We start from the raw sequence: 24131 nt of genomic DNA, 5'->3' as shown, positions 1-24131 counted from the left end.
TGGCTGGGATGTCGTTTTCCTCTCTAAGAGGGGTGAAGCCTGGCGTAAGTAAATCCTTTTTATTTTTTTATTTAATTTTCTTATCGTAGCATTAAATCCAAAACGTCTCCAGCCAAGGCCCTGGCCGGTCTCCTGCAGAACTGGGAAACTATCTGCAGTCACAGCTGCAGCTATGAATGTGACAGCCATGTTTGTCGTGGGAGCCACAGCTGGTTAGCGTGGGTGAGCTGACCACAGACATGTTGAGGTCCTTCAGAAGACCGGGGGCTGTGTTTCAATTTCTGTAGAATTAACAAACAAGAGACAAGTCTCTCAAGCAGTTAAAGCACGTAATGCACGTTCAACTAGAGACAGTTCAGCCCAGCCAAGTACTCAGATCCTTTACAGTGAGTCAGTAAAAGTCCCAATACCACACTGTACAAATACTCTGTTATCAGTGAAAGACCTGCATTGAAAAAGTGACTTAAAGGTCCCAGTGTGTAACGTGTTTAGTTGTTCTGTGCTGCCCTGTTCACCATCTTGTCCTTTTTCATGAATATTTACCTCCACCATCAACTCCTAGTGTTCCTATTGGCTGAAATTTAACATTTGGGTTATCATGACCTGGAGTAGACGCTCCATATTCATGTTCATCTAGAAATACATTAGCTGGTAAGAGACATACAGGACACACTGCTCCACCTTTATGTGTGTGTGTGTGTGTGTGTGTGTGTGTGTGTGTGTGTGTATGTATGTGTGTGTGTGTCTGTGTGTGTATGTGTGTGTGTGTGTGTCTGTGTGTGTATGTGTGTGTGTATGTGTGTGTGTGTGTGTGTGTGTGTGTGTGTGTGTGTGTGTGTGTGTAAGGGACATACAGGACGTACTGCTCCACCTTTGTGTGTGTGTGTGTGTGTGTGTGTGTGTAAGGGACATACAGGACGTACTGCTCCACCTTGTGTGTGTGTGTGTGTGTCTCTGTGTGTGTGTGTGTATGTCTGTGTGTGTGTGTGTGTGTGTGTGTGTGTATGTGTGTGTGTACTGCATTTCTATACCGATGGGGACCTTGACCTGAATACACACTCACAAGGTGGGGACTCGTGTCACCGTGGGGACCAAAATCAGGGTCCCCACGGGCAGACCCCTCTCAAAGCATAGAAAACAGCTTCCTGATATGCCCAGTATCAATATCTCCAATGTCCCCTTTGGGGGGGTTTTCATGAGAAAAATGTGTGTGTGTGTAAGACGCTGACGTCCTACTGGCAAACGGTGGTATTGCAAGTGTGTGAACTTTTCTGTGAACATGCGCCCCTCCTGGTAATAAATGGTATTGCAGCATAATGAAAATTTAACTCAGTCAATGATGCGCCCCTCCTGGTGAGAGATGGTATTACAGCATAATACAAGTTGAACTTTCTGTTAGCCCAGCCATAGTAACTCAAACTCAGTACATAAAATTAAAGTCCTACAATTTGATCAATATCTAGTGGTTTAACATAAAATCAATTTAACCGCCTATTCAATTCCACTTAAAAAAGCTATCTCTGCTTAAACATTTCCTAGAATGTGCTTTTTCTTTTTGTTTAATTTGCAATTGTAACTAAAATGAGGCTATTCATTGTCTAACAACAAGAGAATTATGAACAAATCTTGTTGCCTTAGTTAAGTTAAATGTTACATTTTACTGTAATTATATTGCAGATAGCTAGTTTATCTTTCTGTCATAATACTATAACTATATTTACTTTGCCAGTTACCTGTTTATAGATCTAAATTATCAAGATAGGATTACTGATTTTCAAAATGTTTTTTATCCTGATGATCCATCAAATATACTAGTGAATTAGTGAATCTATTTACAAATGGTTATGAAACTGTAAAAAACACACCTCACTATATTGGCCCTTCAGATGCATCTCTAAATCTTCTTGCTCAGTTATTTCTTCGGATAGTTTTGTTTCATACCATTAGAAACTTGGTAATATAGGCTACTAACCATGCATGCAACATCTTCGTCATGTCAAACGCCTGTGCCTAATATCTTCATTACCTCATTCATCTAATATAACTATAAAACCAGACCTAGTAACCTTGCAAAGGTTCGATTTGTGGATTACAGCTCCATTACATTACATGTCATTTAGCGGACGCTTTTTTCCAAAGTGACTTCCAATTGCTACATATGTCAGAGGTTGCACGCCTCTGGAGCAACTAGGGGTTAAGTGTCTTGCTCAGGGACACATTGGTTGATGTATCGCAGTGGGAGTTTAACCCAAAACTGTTATGCTGGAGATGGGGTTTCCCATCTGGCCACATATTTCCAAAATACGAATAGGAAACATCATTTGAGGCTCAGAAAGGACACATCTCACTGACCATGTCTCTCGGCACCGGAGCCCTACAGTGCAGTTTGCTCTCCCTTTGCTTTACTCTCTGTACACTACTGACTGGCCCTCCAGTACCCCCTGTAAAGCTTATATCCAACAATGATGTGTCAGCTTACAGACATGATGTCAAGTAGCTGGCATCCTGGTGCAGCCACAACAACCTGTAACTAAATGCTCAGAAGACATTGGAGATGATTGTGGACTTCAGGAATAGCCCTCCCTGAGCACCCTCCATCTGCCCTTAAAGTCAGGAATTCTCTCTCTTTTTTTTCTTCTTCCACTTTTTAATTTTTTATTTTTAATTTCCTTTAAATTTTTTTTTTCCACACTTTTTCCCACAATTTAAAAAAAAATTTTTTAACCTACAAAAAATTTTTTTTTTTTTTTTTTTTTTTTTATTACCATGTGTGAGAGCAGCATGGTTTGTTGGTGGCTGTCATTCTTCAGTCTACAGTCTAAAAGCCTTCTATTTATTTTTGTTGATGGTAAAACTTGTGTATGTATAGTGAATACGTGTGAATCAAGCTCATACTTCTGTGCACCTAAACCATTCCAAAATGTCACGGCAACTGAGTGAAAGTTTCTCTTAAAAGCCCAGTAATCATTGTGATGGCATTTACAAATGAGCTGAAAAAATGGGAAGGATTGATGCAGTGGAGGATGAGGAACAAGCACTATATCATACATATTTACAATAATTTTTAGTGACCTGCGCTGTCACTAAAAAAAAAAAAACCCTATCCGGCATCTGTTTTGTAAGTGCAGGGTCGGTGCCTCTGGTCATGTATCCATAATCTGGACTATAAACTTGTTCTGTAGCTTATAGTCATTATAAAAAAGTGAAAATGAATGAATGCAACTTAAATATTTCTTAATATAAAAAATTAAATGTCCGTTATGGCACAAAAAGTATAATGCCTCTACTGATGGGGGGATCTGTAACATACAAAACCTTTGCCTAAATAGCGACCTTTTCTACAATACTGCTGGTTCTGTGGTGTTGGCGCTTAAAATCTGATGCCTGCAGTGCACCAGAGAAGCATCTAATGAGGCAGGTCAAATAAGGCAGGTCAAAAGAATTGCGTCAATTATCGCTTTCAGTGCATTTGGGCCTTGATTTACAGCATACAGCATATTTTTCTTTTGATAGAGAGCAAAAATAAAAGGTAGGCTTTAATATATATAGCCTCTTTCATAATTATAACTTCTGTAATATATTTAAGTTTGGAAAAGTTGGGACCTTTACCTATCATCTTTAATATTCTTGGCTCAGTAGTCACCACTGGGACACACATTCAAGAATACACAATATCCCAGGATCTGAAGTGGGATGCAAAAATCAACACCACTGCAAAAGGCTGAAAGAGCATACTTCCTGCTTCTGGTAAGGTAAACAGGACTCAGGACATAGCCAGACTCAGCTGCATTATCCAGTTTGCTAAATCGATCATTGGTTGAAAGCTACCATATCTATGTTTTCCCCTTCATTAACAAAGAACTGTATGTATATATATATATGACAGCCTTCTGCCACAAACGCCTTATAACCCTCACGCCCTGCTATTGCTATTGCTTACAAAGAAATCTGTATATTCTGTTTGATAAGATCATTACTTACCCTAGCCCAGATTTTCTTTTTTTTACACTCAGCCCAACCTAGTTTGATAAAAAATGTAATATGTTTCACATGGATTAATCATGGTGCTGCATCTGTATCCTTCATAACTTGGGATGTTTAGGTTTAAACAAACAAGCACGTTTCTAACGGTGTGTTCAGGTGTGCCTGGATATTACAGAACTATGGGTCTTCATGTTGAGGTAAATTTCACAAACAGAAAAGTGTTCTCAGTCATCCAGGTCAGAGGATGCCTTGAATTACTCAGCAAGAGCTAAATTGTCTTAAAATAACTGCAAAAAAAATCAGCAGTCCTCCATTTTAGTAAAAACATGACCAGTCAGGGTCAGTAAAATTGCCATTTCCATATTCCCTTGAATGCAGCAGTAGTGCAGGTGCAGATTGCAGTCCTCCCTCCCCCACCCAATATGTCTCAACTGACCTGGTTGTGACCTCTGAAGCAGAGAGGCCCAGAGGAACAGACAGTTTGGCATGAATTCAGTTTGAGGTTATTTCCAAACAAAACCTCATGTTATTTTATGCTATACATGTTCAATAAAGACTAATGCATTAAATATGTATTAATTATAATTATATTTATAGTTATTTAAGAGATGATTAAGATATTTTGATACTTAAGTAATAGCTTACAACAGGCCATAGTATGTTGTGATAAAGGCACAACATATAGCAGGGCAGATAATGTTAGCCTAGCACAGACTTTTTGCACAGACTATTTCTTTTACATAAAGCTAATGAAAAGGCACACAATAACAAAAACTAACTTAACAATCGAGACAGAACTAGACAAGCAACTAACTGCTGGCGGCAGTGGTAGAAGAGCAAATCCTGTTTTCTGCTAGATTAAAATTGCTGTGTTTATCAATGAAGAAGGCTTTTAAGAGAGCATAGACAACAACTTCAATTCCTTTTAGTAAAGGGCTGTCTGATGGCAAAATAAAGCGGGGAAAATATTCTAAATATATACATTATATAGATACTTCGCCAACCAACTCTGTTTCATGGCAGTGTGTGTGCAGATGAACAGCTTCTGTCCGTTGCACCAGCTATCAGTTTGTGTAATGTTGTATCTCAAACTTGGAGTGATACTTGTTGTTCAAAGGAATTCTAATTATAGCTTTTGTATGTGGTTGTTATTATATCCCTGTTATGAACCAGAACAAATCAGTTTGCTTGATTTGAGCAACCTTTTTATAATATGGTTTTGATATTTTAGTTATGCCACCTCATTGCTGGACTACCATACCTGATATTCAAGCTCATTTGAAGGTTTGGTGCAGTTCAGCTTTATTGCTTGCCATCCATTCTCCCTTTTTTCCCCACCATGGATAATTCTGATGTTGCTTCAGATCTGCATCTTATCCATACATTTTATTTACATATAGATAATATAGTATAAGCTAACAATGATGAATATATTGTTACTTTTGTAATTAACTTTAAAAAAGCTGTAAGGCCTAAAGGGAACTATGAATACAATTCTGAAAACTTTCAGCTCATGTATTAATAACAATACTCCAAACCATATAATTTCTATGGTCCAGACTGCTTAAAGCTGCCTACACATAAAAGCCAGCAAAATCGCTCTGCACGGACCAATCCTTTGAGAGCAGTGCCGCCCAACTAGGCGCTGCGCTACCCCTGGCATCATGCACCTCTCAGAATTGCCGAATTGCTTGCTTGCTCTCAGCACAATTACATTTTTTTCACTCAAATCCTAAATCAAACAGGACATCTTAAAGGCCCCTTTCAGTGTATTTTGACATATTTATGGTATTTCATATTTTTCTGAGTCATTTTCATGACAATTTTGAGTAACAAGTGAGAGACAGTTTCTGTGTTGTTCTAATAATTGTCTCATTTGTGGTCTGATAAACACTGACTATCAAATTGGAAGTTTATAATATATTATAGAAGAGTTTAGACCAAAGATTGGCGACGAGACACAACTGTTTTAGATCATTGCAGTTTCAGCAGTCTAAACTGGCTCGTCTCAGCTGGACACAAACCGGCTAATGGTGTTGCTGCGACTCAGCTGGTCAAGTCTCCAGAGGCTGGTTTTAAAATGTTAGAGACGTCTTCTGTTTCAACAGAAGTCAGCTGGTCGAGTGAGCTTACAAACTATAGAAATAAAATGATCCATAATGCATTTATTTCTGTTACAAACTCTCAGCTGGTGGAAATGGCAGTTTTAGACGGTGGCTCAACGAGCGCTGCAACCAGGGTTTGTGGTGGAGCGTGTTAGAGAGAGATTGAAGAGAGGGAGCTGCGTTAGAACAAATTTGAGAATCAGAGAACTACAATATATGAAATATATTTTGATGAATGTTATGAACATGTAAGATAAAAATATGTATAATAATTATTATTAATTAATTTAGTATTTATGGGGAGAAAAATGTATTAATTTAGTATAAAAACAACCCAATAATAATGAAGAAATTAATTTCAAATAATGCCAAATATTTGTCTGCTTATATGCTAAAAACTTTCAGGGTTTGTAGCGTATGGTTTAAATTGTAGTCTTAAATTGAGCTAATGTTACCACATTTAAAAGAAAACACTGTTACACACAATCTGTCATGTTCAAGTCCCCATCCTGACCACGCCCATCCCCCACTCTGGCCATGCCTTTACCATGTGGCGAACATGAGGTGTGTTTAGGGTCCCCTGCGTGTCCAGGCCCTCCCCTTTCATTAGGTGAGTTTGCAGGGCTCAAGAGTGCGACCAATTTGGTCGCAAATGCGACCAAAATTTGTAAGGGTGCGACTAAGATTTTTCCTAGGTCGCACCGGTGCACCTAACGTCCTCGCATCCGCTGCCTCTCCACTAACGAAGCGATGTAGTTTCTATTGATATGGTTTAATGTTGCGGTACATGACCCGTTCCTTCTGGAAAGCCGTGCCTGTGTTTGGATCTCTCCTCCGTGCAGCCCCCCCCATTCACTCACACACCGGCCGGCTCACCTGCAACATGGAGAGACACAGCGCCGCTGGTCCAAACTCCCGACATTTGTCTACAGTTTTAATTGTTATTAACACAGCTTTATATTGTTAAGTATGAGAGGGAAACCTGTATTGGAACAAGTGTTTCCGCTGGTAACTCTCTGTTACTGCGGCCGCCACGGCAAAAAACATTAGAAGTTATTAAATGCAGCTAACTTCAGTTGGTTGAGTAATAGCGTGTAAGACGGAGCCTGCTGGATCATAAAAATGCAGCGCAGTGACGATATAGACATTTCATAGCCTACACAAGACGGGTGTAACGCTGCTAATGAGTCAGCCGTCACTCTCTGAGTAGCCGAGCATACGCTTCAGTCCTTCGCACTCCCTCGGTCTTTCGGTCGTTCTTTTTTTTTTTTTCTCTAAAGATTTCGGCCTTTATTTTGATAGGACAGCTGAAGACATGAAAGGGGAGAGAGAGAGGGGGGGGGATGACATGTAGGAAAGGGCCGCAGGTCGGAGTCAAACCTCTATATTTACCAACTGAGCTATCCGGGCGTCCTCTTTCTCTTTTAATCAGTCTGTTATTGTTGTTGAAAGCTTATGAAGGAGCTTTCTCTTATATATATTTATATATATATATATATATATATATATATATATATATATATATATATATATATATATATATATATATATATATCCTAGGCTATTTATTTTAGATAACTTCCATTTACATGTGTTGCAGCTGTATATTTTCAAACTGGTAAAGGAAACCCTGTCTTTGCATTTTATTTTAATCACAATCTGTTTTAATAAAAGAGCTTGTGAAAAGTGGCTTTGACTTAAAACTGAACATTTAGCCCACTTTGTAAAAAAATGCAGAGCTATATATCGTGTATCGCCATTCAGCATTACGGCGATGCGAGGAAAAATTTTGGGTGCAAGTGCAATGCAAGTGAAAAAAAGTTAGGTGCAACCGAGGCAAAAAGTTAGTGTGGAGCTCTGGTTTGGCGTGGTGTGAACTCAAATATCTACTGAACGGATAAGAGCACGCTGACATGCACAAGCATCTATACAGATATTTTGATGAATGTTATGAACATATAAGATAAGAATATTTATTATAATTATTATTAATTTTTAATATGAGGAAAAATGTATCCATTTAGTATGTACACTTGTCATTGGCTTAATTTTGAGGAAAAAAAACTAACTAATAATAAATTAAAAATTAAAAAATAATTATTTTTATTTCAAGTTAAGCCAAAAGCATTCGCCTGCTTATATGCTGAAAGGTTTCAGGGTTCTTTGGTTTCGATTGTCTCAAATTGAGCTACTGACGCCGTTTAAAAGAAAACACTGTTACACACGTATGTCATGTTCAAGTCCCCATCCCGACCACGCCCATCCCCCACTCTGGCCATGTGGCCAGTGTGTATACCGGAGTCCCCATGGTGTCCAGCCCCTCCCCTCACGTAAGCTGTGAACTCTGCGTCAGATCTTCACTGCATGGACGAGAGCAGGCTGGAATCATGGATCAGGAAGAGATGGTGAGTCTAAAATTGATTTTACTGCCATTTAAACCGTTTACAATTCTGTTTAAAATAGATTTGTACTGTTTTCACATGTAAAGCAACTCTTATAGATTAATTTGAAAGTAAAATGTTAGAAGGCTAACTTATATCTTGTCAGCCAAATAAGTTAATGCTAGCTAGTTTACTGGCAGCTAACATTACAGTTTATAAACCAACACCATCTTAGTTTACAGTAAATTGTGCCGTCGTCGTGTCAAATGGAAACCTTAGTTTAGGACAGTAGCAGGTGTGGTTCTCAGGACCAGGTCAGCCATTTAGTAACGTGCACACATGCCGTGACCTGTCGCCATTTTGCAACTTTTACCATACGTGTTGTGTGTGTGTGTGTGTGGGGGGGGGTTTAAACAAAAGTATAAATCAAGAGAGATGGCTGCAGTAATGTTAAATGCACTGATACTGAGCTGAAATGAAGTGTGCTGCAACATGTGTCTTGCAGTCAGAATCAGATAGTGCTGGGTGGGGGTGGGTGGGGGGTTGGTGAAGAGTGAGAGGGTGGTGACTACAGAAGGAGAGGTGGCTGGGGATACTATTTTCTCCAGAGAGATAAAATATGTTGTACTTAAAGATTTTTCCATAAAAAAACATCCTATCAGGTTTTCTCGACTAATATTTGACAGTTTTGTGGTGTTAATTGGTTTATAAGCTTGTATTGTAATCTGCATATTTATTTATTACACATTGAGCATTAGTATGGCTTAAGAAATCTGTATAATGTTGAAAGCCCCTTTAGACTCAAAGTTTTCATTATTTCATCTGACACAATTGAAAATATAAAATTTTGTACCTATTAATTTATCGAAAATATGGACATACAGTGTTATACTACCTCTCTGACGGTGCATGTGACACGTACTGCCTAATCTACTGTTAATAAACTGGAGAAATGCAGCTAAAATGTGTGACTAATATGATATATGATATGACTTGCAGGAAGAAGATTTGACAACCATTCATGGTCACCGTGACAGCCCTTTAAATTCTTCAGGTCAGTAAAGTGATAATTATGACAACTCATAATATGAATTTGCACTTAATGATCTCTTTTTGGTCATTTTGCTGGTACACATTAAATGTCTGCTATAGAATGTTTGTTTGGAAATATTGTCATGGAAATCAGTGTTGGTTTGGTGCATGAGACTCAGAAAGTGGATGTGTTGCATGGCAAAGGCTCGATTGTATACGAGTAGTATTCCACCTGCAGTTTTGTTGATAAATCCAACTTTCTGAGTCTCATGCAGGGTTATCTCTGCCATTATAGAGCTTAGGGGCAGCGCCAAAGCGTATAAACATAAAAACAATTTGGACATCATCTGGACTGCGAACATAGACTGTATAGAAGCCGATGAACAGGAGGGGCTCCTGCTTGTTGTCTTCTGGACACATGCTGTAAGATGGACACAAACAGTGTCCCAACCACACACACACACCATGCATGTTGCACACGCAGCCCCAGGTATAGCCCACACATTAGATAGTGTGTGGTGGAAAAAGAGAGGGACTTGTGTTTGTCTGTGAGTATGAAGTTAATAATCATTTGCTTAATAGATGTGAATGTAGAATTTTAGTCTGTGTACAGTATATCTGTTGGTAATTGCTATAACTCCTCAAGACCAAAGCCAAGTTCCTGTGTCCTGCTTGCTACCTGCTGGTTTAAAGTGAAACGGTTAGCCAGCCCGGCACAGAGCTAGTGACAACTTTAGCTAAGATTCACTCACCAACCCTGGGCTGACCTTTAAGGTGGACAAGCTATTCTCATTTTAGTGACAAGCTCCTCCAAGTTTTGCTTCTAATGATCCTTCCCTAGCTGCAACCAACAACAACTCGGCTAAGCTTTTGCAAAAATAACTGTTTAATGACATCACCAATATGCAAATGAATGTGTGACGTCATTGCACCTAAGCGCTCTGAAATCTCAGGGAAAACCCTGTCATGCACTGTCACACATCAAACAATGCAATGTATGAAACATCCTCAACATTCTATGGCTGCCATCTTATAGTTTACCAAATGAGATTACCCTGATGCTCTATAACGTTTCAATTTGATCTATTTAAGTTCTGTTGTAAACATATTTATCTCCTATCATATCTTTACTAATGACTATAACCCCATTAACACTCTCTGACAGTGCCTTGAAGAAATAGATACTTGGATGTCACAGAACTTCCTCCAGCTTAACAAAAATAAAACTGAGGTGGTAGTTTTTGGAAATGAGGAGGAAAGATGCAAACTTTCTACCTTGCTTGAAAGGAAGGGCTTAAAAGCAAAGAAAGTGGTAAAAAAACAACATTGGTGTCCTTATAGATAATGATCTAAATTTTAGCAGTCACATTAAAACAGTTATAAAATCATTATACCTTCATCTTAAAAATATCAATAAACTAAAAGAATATATTTCAAAGGAGGATCTTGAAAAAATCATACATGCTTTCATTTCTAGTGGGATTGATTATTGCAATGTGATGGACTCCCTAAAAAGACTTTAAAACCACTCCAAATGGTACAGAATAGTGCAGCCAGGATCCTTACTAAAACAAAAAGAACAGATCATATTACGCCAGTCTTAAAGTCCTTACACTGGCTCCCAATTTAATACAGAATGGATTCTAAGGCACTTCTGTTAGTTTTTAAGTAACTAAAGGGGATGGGACCAAACTACCTGCATGACATATTCCAACAACATTCTCAACCAAGACACCTTAGATTAAAACATTAGCAACTACTACTGAAACCTACTGTCAGAAGAAAACAGGGGGAAGCAGCTTTTAACCACTATGGTGTCTATCTTTGGACCAGCTTCCAGAGAACATAAAAAATCTGAACTTGGAAATTGAGATTTTCACTCATAGAAAACATTTTCACAACCGTGATCTGAATGTAATAACACTAATTCACAAATGTGTAGATTTATTTTACCATAGATACAATGACAGTAGCACATTTGTAATGCAACGTTTACTGATTTTTGTATATTATTATTATTTATATTAAATAATGATGGGTAAATGTTGCATTACAAGTTTGCAGCTATCATTGTATCTGTAAAAATCAATCTACACATTTGTGAATAGTCTTTTGTGTAATATTTTTCAATAGGTGGAAAAGTTTCTCTCATGTTTTGCACCATATTTACCTTCAGTCATAATTTACTGCGGCAAGGCAGAAATATTAGCTATTTGTTTACAATGTTGTTTTCCCTGTGTATGTATTTTTAATGTGGAAAATGTAAACAGTCCAACAGCTACCTGTAATGACTGCCTATAACTGCACCCTCAGTAATAATGTGATCATCAGCTACAAGTTTGAGAAATGTTCAGCAGCATCATAATTGAATTCAATTTTATTTATAGTATCAAATCATAACAAGAGTTATCTCGAGACACTTTACAGATAGAGTAGATATAGACCACACTCTATAATTTACAAAGCCCCAACAATTCCCCCAAGAGCAAGCAGTTCGACAGTGGCGAAGAAAAATTCCCTCTTAGGAAGAAACCTCGGACAGCACCATAAGAAGAGCTGTAGCTAGTAACATTAGCATTATGTTTTATTATGCTTAGCAACTGTAATCATTCAGTCACAGCATTCTTGCCATAGGCCCTCACACATGTTATCGGTTCATTATGGCTGCTGCTTAAACTCATGCCGTAAGTCAACTAGCCTGCAACACAAATCAAACATAGCCTACCTTTCTGTCATGCCAATGTAAACTTTACTACTTTTTAAGCAAACACACCTAGCAATCCCTTCCTCTCTCTGCATCATGTTTTTATTGAACGACATGGCATCATAACTGGCTTAAGTGGGCTATTGCAGGATGATCCAGTATTTAGCCTGAGTTGTAGGTTTCATATTTTTTCCAAGTAAGGTTTTGCTTTGTGTAAGTCATTGTATTATAGATTTTTTTTTATAAAATCACAGTGTTGTACATAATCTCAAGTAATAATAAGCCTACATGAATCCCACCATAATATGTCACATTTTCATTATTAGGTTAATCTGGGAAAAAAATGCTTGGTAGGCTTTATCCATCATCATCATCAGTGTCAAAGATTACAGCTTTTAAAAGGTCACCAAAAGGTTGAGTAGAGTCAGTCAGTTTAGCAGGTTATACTATGTACGTTAGATGTGGTGCATAGTAATACTAATATGGAATGTAGTGGGAGAGGAATTCTAAAATAAATTAGTTTTAACAGAAAAATTATCAATAAGTAAATGGCATACATTTATTTTAACTAACAACAATAATTGTTTGCTTTGTATTTGATCCCCAGGAAATGGACCAGAGCTCTTCTGACCCTACAGTGATCCTTGAACTAAGTTCCGTCCCTGAAAAGGACATAAGTGTTCCTGAACTCAAGAGAGCAGAAAGTGTATTTGTAAGTTCACATACAATCCAATGCACAACTTGGTCTGACAATAACAGTAGTGGGGGAAATTTTCTTGGTTTTAACCTGTTAAGTCCGGCGGACCTGGTACCGGTTCCAAAGCACTAAGTGGTCGCAGCTATTGTAAATTTGCGCTTGTTTAAAACTCTAGGTTAATCACAGCCAAAACATCTTAAACTCTAGACCAATACTTTTCTTAGCCATTTTCAGAAAATATACAAATTTGGCTCACTACCACTGATGGGATTTGGCCTACTCCTCCGGTACTTAAATTTGGTATTTAATGATGTGGCATTTTTCTGTAATCAATAGTATTAAAGGAGAACTCCTGGCAATTTTTATATTAATCTTGCTATACCTACTGTATGTGAGTACCGTCGATAGCAAAAAAATATGAGCCGATTCGGTGCTAGCAGCACGGAGCTAATACAGCTAACGCCCAGAGCTCTCACTCAGCTAAAACGGCAGTTTTGGGGGCATAAGATAAAGAGTGCCTTTGTGCCTCTTAACAGACACAAAATGCAATTAAAACATCTGTACAACATGAACAGGGCTCTTACATGGCAACAAGATGCGTTTAGCAACTTAGCCATTGTTTAAATTCACCTACCCTGTTAGCTGCTAGCTGCCGTCTGGGATGAGTGAGTGTGTTCAGCCAGGCTCCGGTAATAATCATCACGCAGCAGTTCTGTGTGTATTTGTAGCATATATATCCATTTTTGTGTGCGTTGGTGAGTAGGAGTCTTGCCAGTGTTGATTGTTGTGGTTTCCTTAGCCGGGCTAGCAGGCCCGGCCGGCGTCCATGCTTCTGCTTCCTGCCCGCCCTCCTGGCTTACCGCGGCCGACAACAATCCAACGAGCGCCCGCTGGTCTGGTGGATGTCCTCCAGAAGACCATTCAAGCCTTCGCTGCAAAATTTTTTTATTTCCCACCTCAAAAATGTAGTACTAGTACTGTAAATGTACTGTAGTGATTATGACCATATTAGTGACTATGTAACTACATGGAAATGGACCAAATTATGTTTGCCTTGTACGGTAAAATAGTGTTACAGACGGCTAGCTGTAGTCTCGCGCTGAAGTCCCGTTTGAATTCAGTTGTAGCAGGAAAAGGTAAACAGTGTGCAGGTTGGAGGAGCGTCGTGTGTGAAGAGTGAAGAGTGGAGGTGTTCACAAAGGAAGAAGCTTGGGGTAATGTAACTATGGAGCTAGAGCTAGCCTTCAGTAACGCTATTACTGTACAAGAAACAGGCATCATTTGGCCCGTTTCCATGTAGTAACATAGTCACTAATATGGTCATAACCACTAAGGTGCTCAATGACCTATTTTTGAGGGGGAAATAAAATACAAATTTTCTCAGCAAAGGCTTGAATGGTCTTCTGGAAGACCCCACCAAACCAGCGCAGCCTCTGCGATTGTTGTCGCCTCACGGTAAGCCAGGAAGCAGAAGATGGGACGCGGGCCTGCGCTGGGCTAAGTAAAACAACAACAATAATCAATGACAAGACTCCTACTCACTAACGCTAGATGGATCACACACAAAATGGATATAAATGCTACAAATACACAAAGGAACTGCTTTGTGATGATTATTACAGAAGCCGGGCTGAACACAAATGCATCTAGTTGTCATGTAAGGGCCCTGTTCATGTTGTACAGACATTTTAATTGCATTTTGTGTCTGTTAAGAGACACAAAGGCACTCTTTATCTTGTGCCCCCAAACTGCCGTTTTAGCTGAGTGGGAGCTCTGGGCATTAGCTGCAGCAGCTCCGTGTTGCTAGCACCGATTTGACTCGTTTTTTATTTTTCGTCAGTACTCACATAGGTATAGCAATCAAGATTAACGTAAAAATTGGTTTTGGACAATGATTTACAAAGACATAAAGGTAATTGTGAATTTGAATGTGAGCTTAACTAAAAGGGATCTGGTCAGCTATGTACAAATGTCTCATGTTATTTAAGTAGTCCTATGTGATATAAAGCTGATTTTGTCAGTAAGTAAATGAAAAAGGGTTACTTGCAGCCAGATCAAGGCTAAAAAGGAAGTGCAGTACCAACCAGATGGTTGGTAGAGCATTGCTTGGTTTTTGCTAAGTAGTTGTTAGGGACTTATGGGGCTGAAAAATTAATCAAAAATATTATCAAAATCACAATATGGCCAAGTGCAATATGTAGATTGAAGAAACAGAGATGCCCTGGCCTACAAATCATGTTTTTCAGATATAGGAATAACCACCACACCAACAAAATATTACATCATCATGAATTTTAAATTTCTTAAGTAAAAATGTATATTGTGACAAAAGAAAAGCTTTTATTTTTTTTCTCTCCATATAAGAGGGCGTGGTTTTTAAGTCCCGCCCCCACCAGGGGGTGGCAACAGCTCTCTGCCCTCCGTTTACTTGTATTGTCAAGGTTTTCTCCTCTTTATTCCTTCTGCTAGCAAACAACACAAACATGAGTAATCAGCAGGAAGAATGGGAAGACTGGAATCCTGACACTAAACTAAAGTTATGTCCAACATTACCTGTGTTCGCTTACCTTACAGACTGTAGTTAGTCTAAAACTGACATTTGGATATTTGACTTGTTAATAAAATGCTTGCTGCAAACGTAACATTGGGCATATTGTTAGCTTAGTGTCAGAATCCCACAGTCTAACCATTCTCTCTGCTGATTCCTCACGTCTATATCCACTTTTGTCATCATAAAAGCTCAGTTTTTCGGTTCCACAACTTATGAAAACTTTGGTTCTGGGTTCTATACATTGTTGGTAGTAAATATCACCACACGGCAGCTTTTAGGAATGTTTCGGTTTGCCAGCAGACAAAATTGAAGATGAGGCACCTTCATCCAATACAAGTTGATAGAAACGGAAAGATGTTTTCCTCTCTGGTGGGAGTATGACGCGATGTGCTGTGTCTCTGTTGTGCAGCCCTAGGTGGTTATGAGGTAACATCTAGCAACCATCTAGTTGCCATCTAGTCCCCTTGTAACAACCACACTTTTACAGTTTTTTTTCAGTCTAAATTACTTATTATTATTATTATAGTTATTAGCACGACAATAATAACCACCTAGTTTCTGCTGTCCATTTTAGATTTTTAATCTTTAAAGTCTGCAAGCAATTTTACATTGATTGGCCTTACTTCTTTGTCTAAGGTTCATCAAAAATGGCGAGAAAGAAGTGGAGCACAGAGGAGGTCCAGGCTGTGGAGAGCAATCTCATGGACAACATCAACTCTGGCAGGGTTCCTGGTAAAGCCCAGTGTGAAGCATCTATCAAGGAATCCTCAGAGGTGCTTAGGGGAAGGAGCTGGCAGGCAGTTAAGTTCTATGTGAAGAACCGCATTGACACTTTAAAGCGTCTAGAAAATAACTAATGGAAATCTAAATTATAATCACTGAACATAATTCTTTTTTGCCATCTAAGTTCTTCTACAATCCCACAACTAGGTACAGCGCTAACTTCAATTCAGCTCATATCTGAGCATGCAAAGACATTTTGTTAAGATTGTTATAGCTCTTATGTTTTCAAATTTAATATGTCTACATGCTCTGACTATTATTTCATTGAGTGATGTCATTTAAATTTTTATCCTAAAGAACATTGTGGTAGTCGGTCATGGGTGGTTGGAGAAATGGAGGTAGAGAGAGACACAGGTTGTAGAGAGAGTGAAAGGTTTGTAGAGAGACAGGTTTGCAGGGAGAGAGAGACAGGTATGTATGTAGAGATAGACAGGTATGTAGGAAATGAGAGAGACAGGTATGTAGGTAGAGAGAGACAGGTATGTAGAGAGGGACAGGTATGTAGAAAGGAGAGAGACAGGTATGTAGAGAGACCGGTATGTAGATTAGAGAGTGAGACAGGTATGTAGATTAGATAGTGAGGTATATTAGAGAGAGAGACTATGTAGGGAGAGATAGATGGGTGTGTAGAAAGAGAAAGTGTTCCTGAACATTTTTTAAAATAAGAAACAGAGGTAACGAGAGAGAAACACGTACAGAGAGAGAGACAGGTTTGTAGAGGGAAATCGAGGTCGGCAGAGACAGACAGGTTTGTAGGAAGTAAGAGAAAGAGGTGAAGGAGAAGGAATGATCATAGCAAAGAGCCAGGACAAATTAATTTGTATATGGATGAGTTGTGATAATAAAGTTAATCTGCAATGTAAACACCATTGCTTCTGTGGCATTTTCTGAATGAACTAGAATATATAAAGTACTACAAGTCAAAGGTTGGTTGGAACAATACCGACAGGAAACGAAGAAAAATGAACAAAACAAGTACAAGGTGCAGGCGACTGCTGCTGTCACTCACTGTCCCTCAGTTTATGGAAGCAACACAGACTGCTGCCTGCTCACAGCTCTTAGTGTCCTCTCCTAGTAGGACTGGTAATTTAATTTAATCTGAGAGCTATAGAAAACCTTTTGGTTCTTATATATATTCTTTGGAAATATAGTTTCCAAATGTTTATATATTTGACATGTTAAGTGAGGAAGTTTGGCTCTGTTTTAGGATCACTAAGGGTGCAATCAGTGGACAGCCTTTGCTCTACAGGGAGCCAGGTTTTCCTTTGTCACCTGTTTTCAATGGCAAGGCTGTGCGCACTCAGTCTGCACTGTGCCGATCCGTAACCATGCCCAAATAATCTGCTATGGTGTCCTGTTGATTTAGAGCAACAAAACATGTAGTTTTTAAACAAAACTACATCATCTATTGGAAAATAGATGATGTAGTTTTGTTTAAGCTGTGGTGTAATCTAGTTGAGTTGTTTGTTATGTTGCTGATGCTTTGGTGGAACAGGTTTGTGAACTCAGCTGGGTAAGCGGGTGTCCATTTTTGTTCATCTCTTGGCACTTGATAATATGAGAGGGGTCACTATGTTTAGATGTGTCCAAAATTTAATTGCTTATTTTTGGTTTTAAATTCTGATAAACTGGCCTAATTCTGCCTCTTTGCATTATATTTAGTTTTCCTCTCGACATGTAGGAGAAGCTTACAGAACTCTGCATGCAAGGTGTCAATAGTGTGTTATCTTATTGATTCAATTCTTGTTTTGTAAGTGGACCGGACCCCCACCTCGCTGGTATGGAGTGCACTTGGTTCAAACACACAACTCAAATGAGTTTTAGCCAAATTCTAATTGGCATTTTGTTTTTACATTTTTGTACAGCATACAAAGTCCTGCGTTCATTAAAAAGTCATTAAAATGCCTTTTACATTACTTTCAGTAGCTTTGTAGAACAATCTTGTGTCAAATATACACTAAAGCTTTTTGAAAGTAAATAAAAAAGCATGTATATTCTTTTATATGTTTATCAATGAGGGTATATAGGGTATAAATATGATCAGCGGTTTTATTGTGATGTCAGTAGTCTGGTGTTTGAGTGGAGGATAGGGCATAACAGGTCTGTTTGCGGAGCAGAGCTACTCTCTTTAAACCAGCTTGTCCACCCTTGCAGAATCAGTAAACAGTTAATTAAAAACACCATTAAATGGCCAAAACAAACTTAAGACAGGCAAGAGGAGCATCAAAACATAAAAAACCAAAACCATGGAGCAGCCACCTGGTGGCTACTTTAATTATTTCACCTGTACTATACAACAACGAGTGATAAAAGTAAATATGAGGTCTTTATAGCTGAAAAAAAATGTATATAATAGAAGGAGGAGTATTTCAATGGAATGGGGGTATAAATATTGTAAATATTAAAAGAAGTTTTGCCATGTGTCCCCAGAGAGTTGGTGAATGTCAGGTTTGACCTTTATTTGTGAAATCCTAACATTTTAAGTGATTTTCAGGATCCCAGAATCAAGAAAGAATTTTTGGAGTTGAAACCATGGCTCTAGCTCATTTAGAAGTAGTAGTTTAGAAAGGGTCCCCATGTACATTCGCTATGTCATGAGTCCCCACCGGATAACAAAAACGGGTATGTGTGTGTGTGTGTGTGTACACCAGCAGCGTGATTGAGGTCTCCTCACATATCCGCAACCTGTGACCTCCACGGCATGAAAAACCCGTCTCCCATGGTGTTTGTGTGTCTCTATTCTTTTGCTTTGCTTGAAATAAAACTCCTATCTCCTGACGGATGTACCACACTAGAAATTAGGCAACAACATCCCTTCTGTTCAGAGAAAACATCTTGTTTTTAATAGATTCTTTATGAGCTCTAATTCTTGGAAATGTTCTGGTGTGTTCTGAGCAAGGTTTGGTTGTTATAATTGATTCTTATTAAGTTTTAATTGTTTCTCTATGGACTGACATACATTTTAATTGTTTTAATTATTTCATAATGTAATAAGGCCCCCTGAGTCAACATCACCCATATAAACCTAGTGAGATTTTTGAAAAATATGCATATTGACCTTTTGGGGACATACAGTACAGCATTGTATAACATATAATATATAATATATAATAATAACACTCTAAAAGGGACTATTCAACATAAAAAGTAATTTACTTTTGTACATTTTGCTGCTAATACGGCTTTACTTTTACTTTTTTATTTTACATGCAGGATTTTTAACTTGTAAGGGATATGTTTACATATTTACATAGACTGAAAAACAGCTTTTTCCCCCAGGCAGTCAAAAGCACAAACCCTCCTCTCCATCTCCTCCCTCTATGAAGACTTGTGTGCAATGAACGCCAAAAACTGGAAGTGCAATAATCTTATGTATATAGTGCCACTTCATCGTGTTTATTTATCTTGATTGTTATATATTACTATTTAAATTTTCTATTTCAGTTTGTCTGTCATATTGAGAGCTGCTAAACTATGTTTCGTTGTTGAAAACAATGACAATAAAGATCTATTCTGTGTTACATAATATTCCTTTTGGTGGATGCGTCTTACATATCCTCCCCTAAGGATCTGAAAAGGGACCGGAGTATTTCCTCCAATACTGACCAAAAGACAAATGCCCATTTAAACAACAAACTCATCAGAAGAATTACAAACAGATTAGTCCTGTTTAGACAGCGCAGGTTTCACGAACCAACACACACATACTGTATGCACAGACACACTCAGTTGGGGTAATTTTGAAAGAGTCTTGTGGTAGTTTTGCATAGCATTTGGGCTAATGGCGTGCCGTGTGCTTCCTCCCAGGTCAGTGCATCCATTAGCAGCCATATTACTGCCACATAATGGCTTATTGGTTGGTGGGAAAAAATTACAGAGGGGCCAGGATGAGAAGAGGGAGAGAACGAGAGAGAGACTGAGAGATTAAAAAGATGAAGGGAGAGAGAGAGACAGAGAGAGATGAAGAAAGCTGTCTCTAGCAGGGCCTCTGAATTGAGTTACAGCTGTTATGATTTGTTGTCTCTCAAGTCTTTTCCTCTCTCTTCTTTTTCATTTCTTGTTTCCGCCCCCTTTTCTTTCACCCTTAGGGCTTTGGGAGGTTTTTATCTTTCTAATGAGCCGTTGATTCTTTTTTTTTTTTCGTTACCTCATTCGTTCTGGATGGAAGGCAATATTTGTCATACTGTCAAGCCGTTGTTTGCATCAAGCGTGTGTGTCTGTGTGTGTGGACTGCAGCAAAACTAAGTGGTGCAAAGTGTTTTTTGCCGTGGTTTTTGTTGGCGTTGGTGGTAGAAGTGGACGCAGGGGTCAAAGTAGTTTGGCACGGTGGGCCCAGGTCGCCATCTTGTACTCCCAGCCTTATCAATATTCAGCATGGTGGGCGGTTTGCACTTGACTTGATTGCTTTAATTGGTTGGACACATTTGCAACACACGCACACTCTGGGTTTTAGCAGTTCCTGCCACTGAACGGTTGCTCCGAATGTATTGTTGTTGTGATATTTTATTTAGCGAATGTGGGACTTGTGCGCTGTTCAGTTCAACTTTGCATGAGTCATTCGGCTCCTACACACTCATATGCATATTCTGTAAACACACACGCATGAGCACACACGCGTGCACGCACACATTCATGCACACATCCATGCAACAGACTGGAGTTGGGAGAAGTTTAAAGGTGATCCTCTGTTATGAGCAAAATTTATAAATATGTATAACACAGATTGTAATGCGCTCACACACACAAACCCGAATGAGCTGTCTACTGTGTGTGTGTGTGTCAGTCACTGTATGTATGTATATCAGTGGCTGCTTGGCGGTAACTCAGCAAGCATGTGTTCACTTGCTGGCTTGGCTTGGGTAGCGTGTGTGTTGTGTGTGTGTGCGTGTGTGTGTGTGTGTGTGTCAAGCATGTGTTCACTTGCTGGCTTGGCTTGGGTAGCATGTGTGTGTGTGTGTGTGTGTGTGTGTGTGTGTGTGTGTGTGTGTTAAAATGATGTGGAAATCAAATTCACCTTGAAGTGTCCTTCTCTCTCACTTCACCACCCCCGTATTTTTGCCTTCGTCTTTGCTTTGAACGTACTGCAGCATTCAGTTCAAAGAAAGACGCCTGTGTGTGTGTGTGTGTGTGGGGGGGGGGGGTTTGAGATGGAAAGACGGAGAAAGAGGCGCCGCTGCACTCCTCTAACTTTGTGTGTGTGAGTGTACTGTATGCACATCACATCGGTATTTATAGTTGGTATATTTCTGCAGGTGCATGCATATGAATTGGAGCTTGTGTGTGTATATTTGTACACGCACACTCGTGCACAGGAACTCTGGGGATCTTATTGGAGCATTTGACCTAAAGGTCACCTACTGGTAGCAATTGACAGCTTTAGATTAGCGCTCAATATCTGATATTCACAGTTGACTTTTGCACGGAATACTCAAACTGTGATTAATGTCTCCAGCACTTTGTTTTAGACTTTCGGTTTCAGATAAGACCTGAGGAAATGAGGGGACAAAGGGAAGGATGAAATGAAGGAAATAAGGAAGGAAGGAAAAATAAAATAAACATGCCTTAGGTCATCAAAAGAAGGAAGAATAAAAGATATCAAGGAAGGATGGACTGGCATTGGGAAGGAAATAATGTGAGAAGCACTGCGTTTTAAAGATCGTGGGAAATAAAGACAGAAAAGACAACAGACATTTGGACTGCAAGAAAAGAAATAATCACATCCTCACCAGGCCATTTGGAGAGTGTGTGTCCCCCCTTCTGTCCTCCTGGGTCCCATAGAGGCTGGTTTAAAACGACGAGGCGGCAGGGCAGGAGACAGTAAAGGTCACATTGTCTTTCTTTTCGTCCCTGCCTTCTCCTTCTTTATATCTGAAATAATTTCAACCTAAAAACTGCTTCTGTTACATGAAGAAATATTGCAGCTTGGCATCAGAATACAGAATGATTGCCAGCAACAGACAAGGAAAGTCCTAAATCTTTACTCTGAAGGTGCAGCCAAATAACGTTTTATGGTATAATCACCACCTAAAATTACAGCAGTTATTATATTTGTTTACTTGTAACCTTCTGTCTGAAATCAAAATGTGGGTTGGGTTTAAACAAATGCTCTCAGACCTCTTACTTTACACTTTGTCTCTACAAAGCAGTCTCAGAATAAGATGATATAAATAATAGTGAACTTTAAAAAACAAAATAGGATATAGAAAATAATAAAATTGTGATGAAAGTAAAATATACATTTAAAATTGTTCAAGTCTGTAATATAATCATGTGAAATCATCAAACAAGTTTAAACCAAAAACGTATTGTGCCTTCTATACCTTGTGCCTTTTTTAAATTTTGTTTCCATTCTTCTTCCATTTCTACTGTTTCCATTTCTCCCTTTCACCTCTATCCCTTTCTAAATTATCCTCATTCCTCCCCCCTCTCTTTTTTTATTTCTAACCATCTTTTTCATCCTGATTTCTTCTTTCCTTTTGACCTCATCCCCTCTTATTTCCTGTCTTCCTCCTCCTCTCTTTCCTCCCCTCCTCTCTGACTCAAGAGGCTGTATTCTCCAAAAGGTCAGTCCCGGCTGACATTTTCCGCGGAACGTCATTGATTTCCGCTCTGCGCGTTGTGATTGGCTAACCAAAGCTGCCTCCATTTCCCACCAATCCCCTTTAACCAGGAAGCCAGCCAGCCAGCTGACCCCCGGGGTCAACCAGCTCCAAATAGCTTCTTCTGGAGCGATACATTCTTGTTTGCTCTATATTTCTGCCTGTACACCTCCCTGCAGGCTGAGGAAAGAGGGAGAGGAGAGGGATGGATGAAGGATAAGGATTAAGGCTTAAAATGGAAGTTTACAAGGCAAATGGCTCTCATACCCTGGTTCAGTGTCTCCCACAGGTCCTTGATATGGCTCCAGAGGGCCCCTGGCAAAAACAAGGAATTATTTCATTATGCTGTATTTCACCAAAAAATCCATATTTTGGTTTTACTCTGCTACTATACTGTATATTTTCATACAGGACGGACAGCGAAACCTTTCTAAAACAAATGTCAGAAGTCTCCCTTTGGGGTTTTAGGACAAAATGTTATCAGGTTGGGGTCCCCACAGTCTAAGAAATCCTGCACTCTAGTATGATCATTGTACTCTGTACCCGTTAACCTGAATTCTTAGGTCTGCGTTTCAGGGGCACAGCGTAGCTGCAGAGCCTAAGCACATAGCCTTGGTAGCTGTACTATGGAGTACTGCATCGCTGACGTGTGCTTTCTCTGGGCAAAGGCGGCCACAGAGATACTACGTTGAGACCACATCAACTGTGATCGTCCAGCTTGTGCTGCTTGTCTTTTTCCCTTCAAGTTTCTGATGCCGGTGCAGATTGTTTGTAATGAAAAATACTTTGTAGTCTTTTCTTTCTTGTAGTAACACATCTAGCAAACAAAAGAATGTGAATACACGGCAGTAGTCTAATGAGATGAGACCAAATAGAAATGACCTGGATATTACTCTAGTTATACAAAGTGCGTGGCCCTCTGTTGATCTGTATCACAAGTAAATGGAAGAATGTAAGCACAGCAAGTGGTGGAAATATAATTAGACATTTTAACGGATTTCACTGTAAATTGAGCCAGTTTCTGCTGCATACTTGATGACACGATAACCACGTTTCAACTGTACAGCAAGGAAAAGGGACAGCATATCTTTTAGTTACGTGCATCTGAATATTCACTGCTTATGTACATCGTGACTGATGCATGCACTTGGTTTTGCATAACACATATTAGAGTATTATACATCTATCTCTGTCTGCCTCTTTATCCGTCTGTGTTTTCTTCCTCCTGCCCCTCCCGGGTCTGCTGTTTCCTCCTGCTGAAAACGCTGTCCTCGTGAGACAGCAGTGGCGGCGCT

General features: G+C 39.2%; 1 protein-coding gene and 1 long non-coding RNA gene across 5 annotated transcripts in view; both read left to right on the top strand.

The window, feature by feature from the left end:
• Positions 1-24131, top strand: part of arid1b (AT rich interactive domain 1B (SWI1-like)) — a 210638-nt gene that overhangs the window by 81691 nt on the left and 104816 nt on the right. The gene's annotated exons all lie outside the window — the stretch shown is intronic.
• LOC120548728 lies at positions 9103-17101 on the top strand. The gene is made up of 3 exons (XR_005637266.1): positions 9103-9524; positions 12814-12918; positions 16091-17101. It is a non-coding gene; the product is annotated as an uncharacterized LOC120548728 (long non-coding RNA).

The sequence above is a fragment of the Perca fluviatilis genome, chromosome 20 (assembly GCF_010015445.1).
Source record: "Perca fluviatilis chromosome 20, GENO_Pfluv_1.0, whole genome shotgun sequence".
Taxonomy (NCBI): domain Eukaryota; kingdom Metazoa; phylum Chordata; class Actinopteri; order Perciformes; family Percidae; genus Perca; species Perca fluviatilis.
The sequence above is the reverse complement of the archived record's forward strand: the minus strand, read 5'-3'. Positions and strand labels throughout refer to the sequence as shown.